This window comes from Aquarana catesbeiana, linkage group LG12 (assembly GCF_042186555.1).
Source record: "Aquarana catesbeiana isolate 2022-GZ linkage group LG12, ASM4218655v1, whole genome shotgun sequence".
Lineage (NCBI taxonomy): Eukaryota > Metazoa > Chordata > Amphibia > Anura > Ranidae > Aquarana > Aquarana catesbeiana.
This window is the reverse complement of record NC_133335.1, coordinates 24,500,147-24,514,964: the sequence shown is the minus strand read 5'-3', so window position 1 is coordinate 24,514,964 and position 14,818 is coordinate 24,500,147.

The following is a 14,818-nucleotide window of genomic DNA, read 5'->3' as shown; positions in this document are numbered from 1 at the left end:
CACTGAGAGTGAATGGGAGAGGGGAGGGGGGTTGGGGTATCCCTTTTCCTGACATCGTCAGCAACAGAAGGGCCTACAGCAAGCCTCATGTACCGTGATTTGTACAGTGACTTGTGTTAGTGATGCCGCTGGATAATGTAAACTTTAAGTGAACCTGTCACTTTACCCCTCCCCATATCTAACATCATCCCACCGCGAGGAGGCTGCTGGTCATACATGCATCTATTAGTACATTGGATAAAATGATTGCTTAAATATTCTGATAGAAGCTAGCAATTATCAGTTGGTTTCCAGTATTAATTACGCGTGTGAAATCAGGAAGATGAGATCAATTTAGGTGGGAACATTCTGAAAGGAGCACTTTGGCTTTATGTTTTCTTTTTGCAACAAACTTTTTACACTGCAAGTAATTGGATTGATGAAGGAATGAAAAGGTTGTCCTAGATCAGTGTTTCTCAACTTTTTTTCAGTCAAGGCACCCTTTAAAATTATGGACAGTCTCAAGGCACCCGCTAAAATTATGGACAGTCTCAAGGCGCCCGCTAAAATTATGGACAGTCTCAAGGCGCCCGCTAAAATTATGGACAGTCTCAAGGCGCCCTTTAAAATTATGGACAGTCTCAAGGCACCCGCTAAAATTATGGACAGTCTCAAGGCACCCGCTAAAATTATGGACAGTCTCAAGGCGCCCGCTAAAATTATGGACAGTCTCAAGGCGCCCGCTAAAATTATGGACAGTCTCAAGGCGCCCGCTAAAATTATGGACAGACTTAAGGCACCCTTTAAAATTATGGACAGTCTCAAGGCACCCGCTAAAATTATGGACAGTGTCAAGGCACCCTTTAAAATTATTACCAGTCTCAAGGGACCCGCTAAAATTATGGACAGTCTCAAGGCACCCTTTAAAATTATGGACAGTCTCAAGGCACCCGATAAAATTATTACCAGTCTCAAGGCACCCTTTAAAATTATGGACAGTCTCAAGGCACCCGATAAAATTATTACCAGTCTCAAGGCCCCGGCTAAAATTTTGCATAGTCTCAAGGCACCCGCTAAAATTATGGACAGTCTCAAGGCACCCGCTAAAATTATGGACAGTCTCAAAGCACCCTTTAAAATTATAGACAGTCTCAAGGCACCCATTAAAATTATGGACAATCTCAAGGCAATCTTTAAAATTATGGACAGTCTTGAGGCATCCCATTCTAAAATGTAAAAAACTATTCTAATAGTTTTACATAATGCGCCAGCATCGACACACTTAGGACACCCAACGTTAGAGGTGATTAATTCTTCCAAAGCAAATTTGCACACTGGTACCGACTAGTATTCCAGTATTTCATCTCTCGCTTCGTTTCTCTCCATCACTCAGCTAATGTGACCCCCAGGGTTGATGGAGAGGGACACAGGAGGGTCAAACAAGGGTGCTGTGCAGGTGATCCACACCCTTCTTATCAACACCGATGACAGCACTGGTTGTTAGGATGCCGGTGGCTTGAAGGTCGCAATGGTGCACAATAAAAAACCTTTGGCTTTGTGTAACTAAAAGACTGGCTTGATCCACCCGCCGGCTCGTATATATTTTTAGGACATTTTTAGGCATTTGGCCAAGGCACCCCTAAAGAAACATCAGGGCACCCTAGTTGAAAAAGGCTGTTCTATTTTAAAACAAAACAATGGTACAGTGATACCTGGGTCCCTGAAAGTCACCTTGTCATTGTTCTAGGGTTCTCAAGTGTCATTATGTCATTGTTCTGGGACCCCCAAATGTCAGTGTATCATTACATAGTTACATAGTAGGTGAGGTTGAAAAAAGACACAAGTCCATCAAGTCAAACATATGTGTGTGATTATATTAACAGGTGTAGTATTCCTGCGCTACCATGCAAAAAATGGGAGAAATAAGAGGGGGAAAAGCAGCTTGCACCGAGAGGGGTCCAACCTGGCCCTTAATAATAGCCTAATTATCCCCTGAAGAAGCCACGTGACCCGTGACGCCACGCGTAGGGACCGGCACCCTCCACTATAATAGTATACGAGCTCGCCGCTCGTTTGGATACCACTCATTCCCTGTTGTATTACTATGTGAGTACCCTTATGTTATTTCTGAATAAAGCCCTTAATTTTACAAAATACTACACTATGTGGCACCTTTGTTTTTCCTTTGGTCGCTATGCCTCCTGCATGGTCTGAGGTGTATTGAATGACAGCTTGGGACCCAAGACTGATCCCCGTAGGAGACATCATACACACAGATTGACTCATGCTGTAACCTCAGTGTAGTGAGGTAAGGGGCCATTGCCTTCCATTGTAGGATTGCTGCATGAAGAGGATTGGTGTTTACACTTCATATTCTTCACTTATTAGAGGAAAGCGATGCTAGAGTCTAGCTGCTGCCTTCACCATTTTTTCATTGAGCACGTTTAAAGAAGCATTGGAACTGTTTGTTGCTGCACAAAGTCACTTTCTTTTGCCATTTGAACATTGTTTGTATTACAGTTTTTCTCCATTGTTTTGGCTCATTTCTTGAAACAGAAATGACATTCTCAAAACAACATGGACAAATCTCCAAACCACTTGGCAATTGTTCACAACTGAATTGAATTTTTCATTCATTTCATCAAAATTGCAAATGTCTCAGTACATGTCTCAATGTCTCTGTACATCTTTCAAATGATTAAGTACAAGTAGCCTACATTTAGCACAATTTCCAAGTGAATAGATCTTGTTGATCTAAACTGATTGTCAATTCTCAGTCTAATGGTTGTTCTCTCCAAAACGTGTCAGCGTCATTTCATTGTTTAAGTCATCACATGCACAATAGTCTGTTCAATGGTCAAAATTATTCAGGAACATAATACAATGAATACCATATATGAATCTTTTGGAACATTTGATAAAATGATTACAGCAATTGACAGTCAGGTGCAACTACAACTTGACTAACAAAGGAGGAGTCGGAGTTGGTCTCAGATGACCAATCAAACAGTATGCTTAGTTACCTGACAGGTGATGTCCATGATTGTAAATGCTGCCAAACATGTATATATGGAGCTTGACCATGCAAGACCAGTACAGTTTCTGAACATGGAGGCACCTGGCCAAGTAAATGAACAAGGGAAACTGCCTTCTCGAGGAAGAGGAAGAAGAAGAGGAAGAGGAGTAAGGGTGAGTGGTGGTGGAATAGGGGGAAGAGGCCGAAGAGCACGAAGACACTATGCTGTCCCTGATGAAATTCGGGCCACAATTATAGACCATGTCATCAACCATGGCCTCACAATGACGGAGGAAGGTGGCCGAGTGCAGCCTAATGTGCCTCGCTCTACAGTCTTCTCTATCATCCAAACCTTTCACAGGGAAAACAGGTATGTAGTCAGTCAATGATGGAATTATATAATGTATAGGACAGGACACTGTGCATTACGATTACATTGGTAACTCATTCTGTACGGAATACATAAGGTATAAATTACGAATGGAGTGTTGTCCTTTGAATTCCATGTCTAGGATTGGGCGACAACCTGGAATGGGTGGCTGAGGGAAAACTTCTCAATGAACAACAAGAACAAGAGATCTGTAACATGGTGTTTGCAAATAATGCCATCACATTGAGACAGATCCGCACTGCAAGACAATGCCATATTCCAAAATGTCAACTCTATAAGCATCTTCACAATAGCCCGCATATTGAAAAAGCATCAGATGACAATGAAGCAAATTTACAGGGTACCATTTGAGAGGAACTCTGACAGAGTGAAAGAGCTGCGGTACCAGTATGTACATGGAAGTCAGTCACTGGTTGTCCATCAAGATAACCTTTTTTACAATTATCATAAGCAGTGGTTCCCGAAAATGTATTGGTTTCAGTACCCACTTTACCTGATTTCTGAATCTAGGTAATCCAGGTATGAAAGTATTTGATTTACGTATCTGATTTATAAACATTTTGTCTAAAAACTGCAGCTTACTGTATGATGCAATTATCATTATAATCCTTATTTTGAAGAATATAACATATAATACAGTAAGAAAAAGGGCCAAAGAGCTGCAATTACAGTAGTGCCTCCCATGTAAATCTATCTAATACTGTGGGTTTTACTGTAACATTTCAGTAAGTCTACTCATTGATAATTTTTCCCCTCCCCTTTCTGTCAAATACCCCCTGTAGTACCTCTGCATAGGGTACATGTACCCCAGGTTTGGAACCATTGAAATACTGGCCAGTAATATATTGAGCTTGTGTAGAACATAGAACATTCCTATGTAACTGTCTGTAACTGTAGTGTATGACTCTTCTGTATGACTGATTTGATTTTTTCTTTTTTTTACTCTATTGTTGAGAATAATGGCATTGCAAGGAAACGAGACCTGTCACATACTCGTGTATGTGGATGAGGCTGGCTTCAACCTGGCCAAGGGCCGAAGACGTGGCCGTAATTTTATTGGCCACCGGGCCACGGTGGATGTCCCAGGCCAGCGAGGGGGCAATATAACTATGTGTGCTGCCATTTCTGAGAATGGTGTGGCCACTCACATCCCCAGTCTTGGCCCATAGAATACACAGAAGCTCCTCATCTTCTTGGACCGCCTTCATTTGGATTTGATCCCTGAAAATAAGAGAGGTCTCATAGGGCCTCACCTACCACAATATATAATTGTATGGGACTATGTGAATTTCCACAGTGGCCTGCTTATCAGGGCCTGGTTCACTGCTCATCCAAGGATGGATATGGTGTTCCTACCACCTTACTCTCCTTTCCTCAACCCTATTGAGGAGTTTTTCTCCGCTTGGAGGTGGAGAGTGTATGAGCATCGGGCTCAAGATCAGAGGTCCCTGCTCCATGCAATGGGTGCTGCCTGTGAGGATATTACAGGAGATCAGTGTAGGGGATGGTTGCGACATGCACACTGTTTCTTCCCTCGTTGCATCGCAAGGGAGGATATACGCTGCGATGTTGATGAGAATCTGTGGCCAGACAGACAGCAGCGTTTGGATGGGCAGGAGGGTGAGGACGGTGGCCAGTGAAGAGATTTTACAGTAGTTGTGAAACTCCAGCTTTATTTACAGCATTGTAGGCTAAATGTAATTTCCTTGTTTTATGTTTGTGTGTTTATATTTCCGTATATTATGCTGTATACATTTTCTTTTTACTCTGATGTATGGAAGTTACTTTGTGTGTGAATGATAATGGTTACAATACTGTAAAGTACCGTATTTATCGGCGTATAACACGCACTTTTTTCCCCTTAAAACCAGGGGAAAATCGCAGGTGCGTGTTATACGCCGATCCCCTGCGATCCCGACCTGTCACATTTTCAAAATCGCCGACCGCGATTTGAAAATGGCGCCGCCGGCGCCGAAATACACAGAGCCCGTCCTCGGCTCTTTCCGGCGGCTCTCGTTCACTTTCGGCTCCACTCGTAGTGCCGAGCGGAGCTATCCGAACCTACTCGGCAAGGTTCGGATAGCTCCGCTCGGGACTACGAGTGGAGCCGAAAGTGAACGAGAGCCGCCGGAAAGAGCCGAGGACCGGCTCTGTGTATTTCGGCGCCGGCGGCGCCATTTTCAAATCGCGATCGGCAATTTTGAAGCCCAGAATGGCTGGGATCACTAGGGCAAGGCTGCACTGGGACAAGGCTGCACTGGGACAAGGCTGCACTGGGACAAGGCTGCACTGGGGAAGGCTGCACTGGGGAAGTCTGCACTGACAAGGCTGCACTGACATGGCTGCACTGACAAGGCTGCACTGGGGAAGGCTGCACTGACAAGGCTGCACTCACATGGCTGCACTGACAAGGCTGCACTCACATGGCTGCACTGACAAGGCTGCAATGATGGGCATTTAAATGTAAGTTTTTTTTCCCTTCAACTTCCCTCCTAAAAGTTTTTTTTCCTTAAAATTCCCTCCTAAATTGGGGTGCGTGTTATACGCCGGTGCGTGTTATACGCCGATAAATACGGTAATTTTTCCTTGGCAGTATGAGTGCAATGTGTGATGTCAAACCTTGGAGGCTACTCTTACCCTAAAATTTTTTCTTTTTTTTCAGTTTTATACACAATTGTATTCAGTTAGCTAGACAAAAACTGTACAGTAACCATTGTCAATGAAGGACTGGGCTAAGAGTGAAAGGTGGACATGAGGGATATTTCAATGGTCCTCTGCCTTAGAGACAAAACATCTAAACATTTTGACTTGCAGTGCTTACACAATGCCAAAGGGATGAAGCATTTTGGGGGCACTGACTATTTGAATGAGAAAGAAATGTATTTTTGACACATGAGTGAACTGTTTTGGGAAAGATATGAGCTTTTGAAGGTGAACCATGGTGTTGTGCTGAACCATCCAGGTTATTTTGGCAAAAGCACCAAGAGAGTGGAGAACGTCTGGTCTGTTTCAAGAAATGAGCCAAAGCAATTGAGAAGAATCTTTGCCATTTTGGTAGCACTGACTCTTTATATGGGAAAGGAATATGGTTTTGAAGCATGAGTGAACAGTTTTGGGAGAGATGTGAACTATAGTGTTGTGCTGAACTGTAAGACTGTTTTGCCAAATGAACTTAGAGTTTTGAGAATGTCATTTCTGTTTCAAGAAATGAGCCAAAACAATGGAGAAAAACTGTAAAATGTGAGCACGGATTGCTGACACTGGACACTTTATTACATTTGTCACTTGTATTGGGATCTCCTAGGACATTCATAGTAACCTTGCACTTGTGTGTGGTTTATTTTATTTTCTACATGCTTCATGTTTCAAACATATTCCTATTGTTGTTTGCACTATAGGTGAAGGCTTTATATTGTTCTATGTATATTCAAATGCCTAGATTTATCCACGCGTAGTTTTTATCTGCATTTTTTTTGATTTTTTACATTTGTCACTTGTACTGGGATCCCGTAGGACATTCATAGTAACCTTGCACTTGTGTGCGTTTTATCTCATTTCATTTTTTTTTTATATACCTTTCAAACACATTTCTATTGCTCTTTACACTACAGGTGAATGATTTATGTTGTTATATTTATAATCAGATGCTTATAGTTTTTATTCATGCGTAGTTTCTATTTGCATTTTTTGCAATTTTTTTAAAGTGAGCACAGCACGGAATATTAGTGACGTGAGATCAAGTTTATCACTTATTTACTGAGAATGGGCAATATGCCACCTAGTCACTAATATTCCATTATTATTATCACACATTTACACTAGGATTAGCGCAGCACCATCCCCATTTTTATATATGTCAGTATTACATTGTATATCCCTGTATGTTGCGGTCATTCAGGTGATTATCTAATAGTTTCTTGAAATTATCGATGCTCCCCGCTGAGACCACCCTCTGCACATCCTTGCCGCTCTTACAGTAAAGAACCCTCTACGTAGTTTAAGGTTAAACCTCTTTTCTTCTCATTTTAATGAGTGGCCACGAGTCTTGGTAAACTCTCTTCTGCGAAAAAGTTTTATCCCTATTGTGGGGTCACCAGTACGGTATTTGTATATTGAAATCATATCCCCTCTCAAGCGTCTCTTCTCCAGAGAGAATAAGCTCAGTGCTCGCAACCTTTCCTCATAACTAATATCCTCCAGACTCTTTATTAGCTTTGTTGCCCTTCTTTGTACTCGCTCCATTTCCAGTACATCCTTCCTGAGGACTGGTGCCCAGAACTGGACAGCATACATCATTGTTCTGGGACCTCCAAGTGTCAGTGTGTCATTGTTTTTGGGTCACAAGCGTCAATGTGTCAGTGTTCTGGGACCCCCAAGTGTCATTGTTCTTGGGTCCCAAGTGTCATTTGTTATTGTTCTTGACCCCCAAGTGTCAGTGTGTCATTGTTTTGGGACCCCCAAGTGTCAGCGTGTCATTGTTCTGGGACCCCCAAGTGTCAGTGTGTCATTGTTCTGGCACCCCAAGTATCAGTGTGTCATTGTTCTGGACCCCCAAGTGTCAGTGTGTCATTGTTCTGGACCCCCAAGCGTCAATGTGTCAGTGTTCTGGGACCCCCAAGTGTCATTGTTCTTGGGTCCCAAGTGTCATTTGTTATTGTTCTGGACCCCCAAGTGTCAGTGTGTCATTGTTCTGGACCCCCAAGTGTCAGTGTGTCATTGTTCTGGGACCCCCAAGTGTCAGCGTGTCATTGTTCTGGGACCCCAAGTATCAGCGTGTCATTGTTCTGGCACCCCAAGTATCAGCGTGTCATTGTTCTGGGACCCCCAAGTGTCATTGTTCTTGGGTCCCAAGTGTCAGTATGTTATTGTTCTTGACCCCCAAGTGTCAGTGTGTCATTGTTTTGGGACCCCCAAGTGTCAGTGTGTCATTGTTCTGGGACCCCCAAGTGTCAGTGTGTCATTGTTCTGGCACCCCAAGTATCAGCGTGTCATTGTTCTGGACCCCCAAGTGTCAGCGTGTCATTGTTCTGGGACCCCCAAGTGTCAGTGTGTCATTCTTCTGGCACCCCAAGTATCAGCGTGTCATTGTTCTGGACCCCCAAGTGTCAGTGTGTCATTGTTCTGGCACCCCAAGTATCAGCGTGTCATTGTTCTGGGACCCCCAAGTGTCAGTGTGTCATTGTTCTGGGACCCCCAAGTGTCAGTGTGTCATTATTCTGGGACCCCCAAGTGTCAGTGTGTCATTGTTCTGGGACCCCCAAGTGTCAGCGTGTCATTGTTCTGTACCCCCAAGTATCAGCGTGTCATTGTTCTGGGACCCCCAAGTGTCAGTGTGTCATTGTTCTGGGACCCCCAAGTGTCAGCGTGTCATTGTTCTGTACCCCCAAGTATCAGCGTGTCATTATTCTGGGACCCCCAAGTGTCAGTGTGTCATTGTTCTGGGACCCCCAAGTGTCAGCGTGTCATTGTTCTGGGACCCCCAAGTGTCAGCGTGTCATTGTTCTGTACCCCCAAGTATCAGCGTGTCATTATTCTGGGACCCCCAAGTGTCAGCGTGTCATTGTTCTGGGACCCCCAAGTGTCAGTGTGTCATTATTCTGGGACCCCCAAGTGTCAGCGTGTCATTGTTCTGGGACCCCCAAGTGTCAGTGTGTCATTGTTCTGGACTCCCAAGTGTCAGTGTGTCATTGTTCTGGACCCCCAAGTGTCAGTGTGTCATTGTTCTGGGACCCCCAAGTGTCAGTGTGTCATTGTTCTGGAACCCCAAGTGTCAGTGTGTCATTGTTCTGGAACCCCAAGTGTCAGTGTGTCATTGTTCTGGACCCCCAAGTGTCAGTGTGTCATTGTTCTGGAACCCCAAGTGTCAGTGTGTCATTGTTCTGGAACCCCAAGTGTCAGTGTGTCATTGTTCTGGAACCCCAAGTGTCAGTGTGTCATTGTTCTGGAACCCCAAGTGTCAGTGTGTCATTGTTCTGGCACCCCAAGTATCAGCGTGACATTGTTCTGGGACCCCCAAGTGTTGATGTGTCTTTGTTCTTGAAACCCCAAGTGTCAGTGTATCATTGTTGCAGAAGCCTCAAGTGTAATTTTTCTTGCACCCCAAGTGCCAGGGTGTTATTGTTTTGGGACAATGAAGTGTAGGTGTGTCATTGTTCTGGAACCCCAACAGACAAAGTGGATGATTTGCTAAAACTGGAGAGTGCAAAATCTGGTGCAGCTGTGCATAGAAACCAGGATTTATTGTCAGTGCCTAAGTGAACAAGAGTGCTCCAATTTTAGTAAATCTCCCTCGAAGTGTCCTGGGACTCAAAAGTGTTAAAGTATCATTCTAGGACCCTAATGCTGCGTACACACGATCGGGAATTTCCGACAACAAATGTTCGATGGGAGCTTGTTGTCGGACATTCTGACTGTGTGTAGGCTCCATCGGACATTTTTTGACTAAATTTCCGACAACAAAAATTTGAGAGCTGGTTCTCAAATTTTCCGACAACAAAATCCGGATTTTGTTGTCGGAAATTCCGATCGTGTGTACACAATTCCGACGCACAAAATTCCACACATTCCTCGGAATCAAGCAGAAGAGCCGCACTGGCTATTGAACTTCATTTTTCTTGGCTCCTCGTACGTGTTGTACGTCACCGCAATCTTGACGTTTGGAATTTCCGACAACATTTGTGCGACTGTGTGTATGCAAGACAAGTTTGAGCTAACATCCGTCGGAAATAAATCCCAGGATTTCGATGTCAGAATGTCCGATCGTGTGTACGTGGCATAAGTGTCGATTGTCAGTTTATTATTGTTCTTGACCCCCAAGTGTAAGTTTGTCATTGTCCAGGGACCCCAAGTATCAGTTGTCATTGTCCAGGGACCCCAAGTGTCAGTGTGTGATTGTCCAGGGACCTCGATTGTCAGTTTATCATTGTTCTGGACCCCCAAGTGTCAGTGTGTCATTGTTCTGGACCCCCAAGTGTCAGTGTGTCATTGTTCTGGACCCCCAAGTGTCAGTGTGTCATTGTTCTGGGGCCCCAAGTGTCAGTGTGTCATTGTTCTGGGACCCCAAGTGTCAGTGTGTCATTGTTCTGGGACCCCAAGTGTCAGTGTGTCATTGTTCTGGGACCCCAAGTGTCAGTGTGTCATTGTTCTGGACCCCCAAGTGTCAGTGTGTCATTGTTCTGGACCCCCAAGTGTCAGTGTGTCATTGTTCTGGACCCCCAAGTGTCAGTGTGTCATTGTTCTGGACCCCCAAGTGTCAGTGTGTCATTGTTCTGGACCCCCAAGTGTCAGTGTGTCATTGTTCTGGCGCCCCCGAGTGTCAGTGTGTCATTGTTCTGGGACCCCAAGTGTCAGTGTGTCATTGTTCTGGGACCCCCAAGTGTCAGTGTGTCATTGTTCTGGGACCCCCAAGTGTCAGTGTGTCATTGTTCTGGACCCCCAAGTGTCAGTGTGTCATTGTTCTGGACCCCCAAATGTCAGTTTGTCATTGTTCAGGGACCTCAAGCATCCATATGTCACATTAAAGCTACAGGTTAAAAAAAAGCAATATCAATTTTTTCAGGTAATTATGATTTTTCAGTGATAAAGTATTTGAATTAGCGGTGGATTACCCAGCCATTTACTAATTATTATGAGCCCTTTTGGCATCTGCTTGTCAGAGGCAGCAGAAAGGCCAGTGTAGCAGGGACGATAATAGCCACAGAGGATTAGCAGAAACATGCTTCATGTGCAGAAACCACTGCGACGCTTACAATAGAGCAGGTAGCTGGATCATATTGATACTCTGTACACTGCAGAGCTGTGACTGTTAGGATAATGTTGTCTCTTAATTGAATCTAGTCTCCCGTGTCCGCTGTCATTTTTCTGTCCCAATACACATCAATGCAAGACTTGAAAACCAAATCTCACACCTTCCAACGATGTTCTGTGTTTCTACAGAGAAATATAATCTTAAAGGAACAGCCCATGAAACTGTGCCAACCAGCAATATGATTCTTATGTAGCGCACCCCCCCTAAAGAGCGGTTGGTGAACCTAGTTCTTTTCCCTCAGTTAAAATGCACACCGCCAGGCACATAGCATTTCCTCCATAATCTCTCTGGCTCATATAAGCAGTCTAGGAGTGTCTTTTTAGGGTTTTGTTGTAAGGATGAGCTTGGATGGGGTACAGGGAGCATGGGATACCCCAGAGCTGATGAACTGCACATTTTGAGGACTCTTCTCTATTTTGCTGCTCTGCACAAAAATATCCCACCGAATCTCTAATGCTGGCAGGTGACTAGGACTTTTTCCTAGAAAAGAAAAAAAGCTGCACACAGTCACTAACCTCCAGCACCAGGCCATTTACTCACAAAGCCACAGGATCATAGGTGGCCTCCGTCTGATATCCACTGGGCCCTCTCCAGCTGGACATCATCCCCCCCAACTTCCTCCTGGTACTCTCCAGTGAGCTTCTCCAGACCAAAAGAATCTCCAGGACTAGACTTTGAAAATAGCCCCCCCCCCAGCTGGGGATGCAGCTGGGACCTCGATGTCTTCTAGGTGGAACCTCCAATAAAACCTGCCCCAAGTGCAAAACCCCTGCACAGGGGTCTCCACCAGCCGGACTGGACCCAGGAACACTCTCCTACTGCCTCAGGCCTCAGATTATTTAAGGGCTCATCCACCACTTCCTAGGCACACCCATGGCTGGTGCAAGGATTTTTGACACCCTAGGCGAAACCTTATTTTGCCGCCCCCATTGGCTCCACTCCTGGCTCCACCCCCTTTGCCCTGCTCATGTGACAGGAGTTGGCGCTATACAGGAAGCATCGGCTTTGCTTCCTCTAGCGCTGGCTCGAGTGCTGCGCCTCTAGTGACACTACCGGTCGGACGGAGCAGCTGCCTGAGACTGAGTTAGTTACATGCTGCAGCCTGCAGAGCATGCAGACATGGAGGGAAACCAGCGGCCGGGCGCCCCTAGGCAGCAGTGCGCCCTAGGTGGCTGCCTAGTTTGCCTAGTGGTAGCACCAGCCCTGGGCACACCTAACAAAGGATTGGCTGGATCCCCATATATATTCAGGCTGCTTTCTCTGTTCTTCCTCCCACTATAGCTGTAGAATCCTCTAGAACAGTGGTCATCAACCCTGTCCTCAGGGCCCACTAACAGGCCAGGTTTGCAAGATAACTGAAATACATCACAGGTGATATCATTTGCTGCTCAGTGATTGCAGTATTCTAGTCTGCATCTCCCCAAGGTAATACATAAAACCTGGCCTGTTAGTGGGCCCCGAGGACAGAATATAGAGGAAAGAAATCAGAGTAGCAGCCTGTGAGGCACTGGGCAGACCTAAATGATCAACCCCTACTCCACTGATTACAGAGGAGCTAACTCAATTTACCTAACAGCCTACACCTACAATTCAAGCTAAGTTTTCCCTGGTTCTGTTACTGTCCTCCTTCTAGGTACTTACAAAAAAGACAATGTAGTTTTCCTTCAAGGGATATTTGAAACAATTGTTGCTATAGACAACTGTATCACTAATGCCGCGTACACACGATCGGACTTCTCGTCGGAAAAAGATATGATGGCTTTTCCGACGGGATTCCGCTCAAGTTTGCCTTGCATACACACGGTCACGCAAAAGTTCGAATGAACTTGCGACCGTCAAGAACGCGGTGAAGTACAACACTATGACGAGCCGAGAAAATGAAGTTCAATGCTTCCGAGCATGCGTCAAATTGTTTCCGAGCATGCGTAGGAATTTTGCGCGTCGGAATTGCCACAGACGATCGCATTTTCGGATAGGAACTTTTTCCAACCCAAAAATTAAGAACCTGCTCTCAATCTTTTGCTGGCTGGAATTCGGCCAGCAAAAGTCCAATGGAGCATACACACGGTCACATTTTCGGACGAAAAACTCTCATCGGTCTTTTGTGGGCAGAAATTCCGATCGTGTGTACGCGGCATCAGGACTGACTGCATTTCCCGCAGACCTCGAACCTGAAACATTCACTGAAAAACTCAACCGCTATTGGAATATCATCTTGGAAACCAATTCAACCGTTTCATACAAGTTTGGACGTGTCATATCCAGCGCTCATCTGCCAAAGTTTTGGTCCCCAGCTGGGGTAATAGAGCGTCGTTATTCATTGATGTTCACACATGGAGATGGACAAGAGGGATTATGGAGCACCTTGGTAATAAAGACAGAAGTTCTATAGTGTGTTCTGTCACAGTCAGGGACACATGGCGAGGAGATAATCTGAATCGTAGTCACTCTAATTAACTGAGCCTCGAGAAGACTGGCAGATCTCAGCGAGCGAGATGTGAGAAAGAAAGGACTCATCTATATTATCTTTCTACCGTCTACACTCTGTCACTACTACAAGGGAGGGGGCTATAACTACTGAAAGAACTAGTGAATAAGCCCATTAATGTCAACTGTGAAGCTGAGGTGGACAGGCTGAAAAGTACAGAACTTTGTCCAACTTTTATTTTTGACAGGGCATTGTCACTAAGGAATTCCCCCACAGTCATCTCTGAGTGGGGTTAACTCTAGGGTCAGACAATTGCATGGTCAACATGGCCTATGGTTCTAGACTGCTGCCCTGTCTGCCAATACCATTGTGGAGGTCTTCTTGTAGAATGACAGTTTGTCCCACTCTTCTAATCATCAGTTCCCAGTGTACTGACACATAGTGAGCAAACTATGGCATTTGTCACTGGCTTGGTTGAGAAAATGTCTTTGGCATCAGTTGTAGATGCTTTAAGGACCATTTGGAATTCATTGCAGGTGCAGTTGACCTGCTTCAGCTGTAGGGAGAAAATAAATTCTGAAGCTAACAAATGTCTGTCCACTGTGGCCTTCCGACTCTCTTTTATAGCTCAACTGAATGTTTAGTTTTAGGCCCCTTTCACACTTGTGCGACTTCAAAGTCGCGTGAATTTACCGTGATTTTGCCGTGATTTGGGAGCAGTACTACTTTGTACGACTTTGCCACAACTTTGGCATTAACAATTCTCAGCTTGTGCTTACAAAGTCGTACTGAAATTGTGTCTATATTATTCAGGTACGATTTGCATGCTACTTGAGGGTTTAACATTGAGGTCTATGGACATCAACTCGCATGGAGGTTGGACCAAAGTAGTGCAGGGACTACTTTGGATCGTGCCAACATAAATGGTAGTCATTGAAAATCATGGAGAATGACTTGTCATACGATTTTGCTGTACAAAATCGTGGGACAAGTCGTATGAGTGTGAAAGGGGCCTAAATAACCTAAATATATTCTAGATTGCATCAAAAGGTATTTTTTTTACAAATCAGCCACATCCTGGGTAAAAAAGCCTACCTCCTGCCAGCATGCTGCAGAGAAGGACCTTTGCTCTCTGTTTCAAAGCAATGGTCTCTCCGTTGAAGCTTTAAATGCCCCATACTGAGCCAGATTCAGAGT